This window comes from Leguminivora glycinivorella, chromosome 20 (genome assembly GCF_023078275.1).
Source record: "Leguminivora glycinivorella isolate SPB_JAAS2020 chromosome 20, LegGlyc_1.1, whole genome shotgun sequence".
NCBI lineage: Eukaryota > Metazoa > Arthropoda > Insecta > Lepidoptera > Tortricidae > Leguminivora > Leguminivora glycinivorella.
The window spans coordinates 8,747,541-8,752,045 of NC_062990.1; the positions used below are offsets into that span (position 1 = coordinate 8,747,541).

The following is a 4,505-nucleotide window of genomic DNA, read 5'->3' on the forward strand; positions in this document are numbered from 1 at the left end:
TCATCCTTGAGAATTTGAGGAAGGTCTGGCGGGCCTGGGCTCTTGATCTATTGAGTTAGTGATTAAAAAAAACCTTGTAGCAATAAAATGGCCGTCGGGCCTAATTACGTAATATGCAGACATTGAATGTCTATACTAACTCTAGATTATCCCAAAGTTTCATCTTTGAGAAAATTAGGAAGTTCGCGGCTCAGGGCTCTTAAAGCCTGACTTGACTACGCGCCATTTTATTAGAACTAATTTTCTTCATACCATGGAGAATAGATGCTTCATACTAAACTGAACTGTCACCCCATACATCGGAATAGCAGCGACCTCCTTGCAATAATCAATGAATCATATCATCACTACTTTTAAAAAAACTTGTATCTTCGTCTGTCAATGAAAAGAAAATTGTAGTAAGTATGTATGGAATGCATATAGACTTACTGCGTTTTAACTTTGAGGAGCAGCGTGACATACGAGATTTTTTTAAAGTAGTGACGATATAATTATTTCTGTTGGTCGGGCTTTAGTTGACTTTTACTCTAGGAGTCACACAACTAGGGTTGTAAATAGAAAAAAAACCAAATGTTTTTTTTTCAGAATTATGAAAAAAAAACATGAAAAAAACCGAGCACCTTGGTTTTTTTTCTAAATATGTTTTTTTTTTTTCAGATGAACAAGTAATACGACAATAACGGTTTTTCGTGAGTTGTAACGTGTTTCAATAACAATAACGTACATTTTAATTCAGTATACAAACGTTTATTGGGGAATCCCCGATGCGGCGTGTAGCGTGGAGAGGCGGTGGTGTTGCCAACAGTAAATAGTGATAACTACAAACTACAGATTTCGTAAATGTTACTTTTATAAGACCAGAAATTAAAGTTATTTGATTAAATTCGTTTAATAGTTAACATTAAGTCTAAAAAACCGTATAAAAGTATTAACTACTTTGCAAATTTTTAGATTTCGTACTTTAGAATAAAAACATACTCCAGAAAAAGAACTGTTTTTTTTCACGGTTTTTTTCATGTTTTTTTTTTCACTATCTAGAAACCTTGCATCTATGATCATCCGTCAACCAATATGACATTAAGAAATACATAACGTCAAATTATGATACCACGTTTGTATTAATAATAAACATCGGCATAATCGTTTTAAATGTGGACTTTATAATTTATATTCCTATTAACACTCCAGGCTAATTTATTTTACGTACTTATACGATAAGAAACGCCTGAAAACGTGAGTAAAGTACCTATTACAAGATGAAATAATGGTATACACACATATGCTTATTACGTTATAACTTACATATATTACACACTGACAATTCTGTGCCTATATCTGGGTCGATAGCACAGTATAGGTAATAAAGAGTACTATCGGAGAGAGTATGGCCACTCCCGCTCCTCGCTGAAAGTGCCGCTCACTCACTCTCGGTTAGCTCACAGTCACCGCCTATCAAGAATGCATATTTCACTCATACAAGTATCAAGCATGGTAGCCGTTCACCTACACGAGCTTAGACTGTGTGCTAGGAACGCGCCTCTTTCATATATTTGATCGCCCGTGTCCGAGGTGTGTCGATAGTAAAATTGTTACTCAGCGTCAATATTTGTGTCGCTTAACTTCAAACGGGTAAATCCATTCTGCTTTAAAGTTGATTATATAAAAAAATATAATATTCATCTTTTAGCATGGCAACCTTTTAGTCAATGGATTTACCCAGGTATAAGCTATTGTAAAATAGACTACGGGTGTTATGTTTCAGAGATGGCGCCCAGAGTTTCGCTTTCGTGCCAGAGCTGTTTCTACACAGTCAGCCTGAGAACGGGCTGCATCATAATCGCAGTCATATACATAATAGAGCCGCTTCTTGCCTTAGCCTATATGGCATTCGATAAAACTAGTACGTACTCTAATCTACATATTACAACTTACAAGGACACGTAGAGTAAGTCTAAAATAAGCGATACTAATTGTTTTAGCTGCCCAAACTATAGATTTAATATAAGAAAATTATACCATCCCATACATTAAAATGCGACCGCCTAAAAGCGTGCCTGTAAGTGGTCCTGTGTGTGCGTAGCCTGTGTGGTGACGGGTTAAGAATTTCACCACCCCCTTTCTTCCCGTGGGTGTCGTAGAAGGCGACTATGGGATATGGGTTAAATTGTGTCGTAGGCGAGAGGCTGGCAACCTGTCACTGCAATGTCACAGTTTCGTTTTCTTTGCCAACCCCTTATTTGCCAAGAGTGGCACTGAAGCTTTAGTAGTTTCATGTGTTCTGCCTACCCCTTTATGGGATACAGGCGTGATTGTATGTATGTTGTGTGTATGTATGTAAAATCGTGCACAAAGTAAGTGGCGCCACTAAAATCACCGAATGGGCCCTACGGAAGATCAGCGCTGGCTTCCAGCTAGTATCATGCTGAGTTGGGTCCACTTCGTGATGCGCACTTAATGTTCTGTTCTCTGTTTTTTTTTGTTCTTTTCTTGTGTACATGTTTGTGAGCGTCATGAATGTCTTTTATCTTATCTTATCTTTAAAAAAAAATGCCTTATTGCCATTGATTATACTTGTAGGATGGCGTTAAGAATTACTTTCGACATAGATTTATGGCTCGAAAGTGACACTTAACACCAATCTATTTATTTATTTATTTAAACTTTATTGCACAGTAAAAATATACAGTTACAAAAGGCGGACTTAATCTACAAGTAATCGATCGATTTTTGAGCAGCAGCATGGCTGAACCTTAAATAATTTTTCATATATTGTTATTTCAGGTGGTTACTTGGCCGGAATTATATATACATGGGTCATAATTATAGCATGCCAAAGTGGGATTTATTTGTATTTTGGTATTTGGAAGGTAATAACTAATTCTACTTTAGACATACCTCTAACTATTAGCTACTAGCCTACTGTATTCCTAAAGTCGAACGACGCGATTTTCCATACCGCTGACACAGTATAATAAAGAGTACTATCGCACAGTATAGCCACTCTCGCTCCCCGCTGAAAGTGCCGCCCACCCGCTCTCGGTTTTCTCACAGTTACCGCCTGTCAAGAATGCGAACAGTCGACCTGTCATATCACTCATACAAGCATAGTAAGCGTTCACTTACACGAGCTTAGACTGTGTACGTAGGAACGCGCCTCTTTCATATATTTGATCGCCATTGTCCGAGGTGTGCCGCTGATACTGATCACATAATACTAGCACAGATAACCAGGCCCATACAAATGGACTGCCCTAAGTAAGCAATACCTGTATCTCTTTATTTGGTGCACCGTAACGAACCAGATGGTAGTTTAGACGCCGACTCTGAAAGACACTGTATTTCAGTAAGAACGCTTTCTTTTCGAAATTCCAAGAGAAAAAACCGGCCAAGAGCGTGTCGGGCCACGATCAGTGTAGGGTTCCGTAGTTTTCAGTATTTTTCTCAAAAACTACTGAACCTATCAAGTTCAAAATAATTTTCCTAGAAAGTCTTTATAAAGTTCTACTTTTGTGATTTTTTTCATATTTTTTAAACATATGGTTCAAAAGTTAGAGGGGGGGGGGCATACTTTTTTTCCTTTAGGAGCGATTATTTCCGAAAATATGAATATTATCAAAAAACGATTTTTAGTAAACCCTTACTCATTTTTAAATACCTATCCAACAATATATCACACGTTAGGATTGCAATAAAAAAAAGTCATTCCCTACTTTACGTGTAGGGGGGGGTACTAATAAAACATTTTTTTCCACTTTTTATTTTTGCACTTTGTCAGCGTGATTGATATACATATTGGTACCAAATTTCAGCTTTCTAGTGCTAACGGTTACTGAGATTATCCGCGGACGGACAGACAGACATGGCGAAACTATAAGGGTTCCTAGTTGACTACGGAACCCTAAAAACGTAGGTATTTCTGTTCCTTTAACATATTATTTAAAGTGGCATATATTATGTTTGTTTTTACAGGATAAGCTATGGGCAAAAAGATGTTATGTTGTAAAAGTTTTGATAATCACTATCATACATTTAATGATTGGTGTTTTTGTAATCGTTTTAAGAGATAATAAGAACTACTCTATACCTCTCACCATTTTAACGACATGTAAGTATTTACGTTGCCCGTGTGGTGACGGGTTAAGAATTTCACCACCTCCTTTCTTCCCGTGGGTGTCGTAGAAGGCGACTGTGGGATATGGGATATGGGTTAAATTGTGGCGTAGGCGAGAGGCTGGCAACCTGTCACTGCAATGTCACAGTTTCGTTTTCTTTCAACCCCTTATTTGCCAAGAGTGGCACAGAAACCTGAGTAGTTTCATGTGCTCTGCCTTCCCCTTCATGGGACACAGGCGTGATTGTATGTATGTATTTATGTATGTAAGTATTTAACTATTTACGTAGACAGGCCTCGTAGCCGAATGGAATTTCTCCGACGCGAAACGCCACCGAAACGCCGCAGAAATGTAGTCTGGCTCTGTCGCGCCAATACACAAGAGCGATAGAAA

General features: G+C 38.0%; 1 long non-coding RNA gene across 1 annotated transcript; it reads left to right on the forward strand.

Annotated features, from left to right (window-relative positions):
* Positions 1–1,145: 1,145 nt before the first annotated feature.
* Positions 1,146–2,868, forward strand: LOC125236989. The gene is made up of 3 exons (XR_007178264.1): positions 1,146–1,233; positions 1,763–1,900; positions 2,782–2,868. It is a non-coding gene; the product is annotated as an uncharacterized LOC125236989 (long non-coding RNA).
* Positions 2,869–4,505: the final 1,637 nt, after the last annotated feature.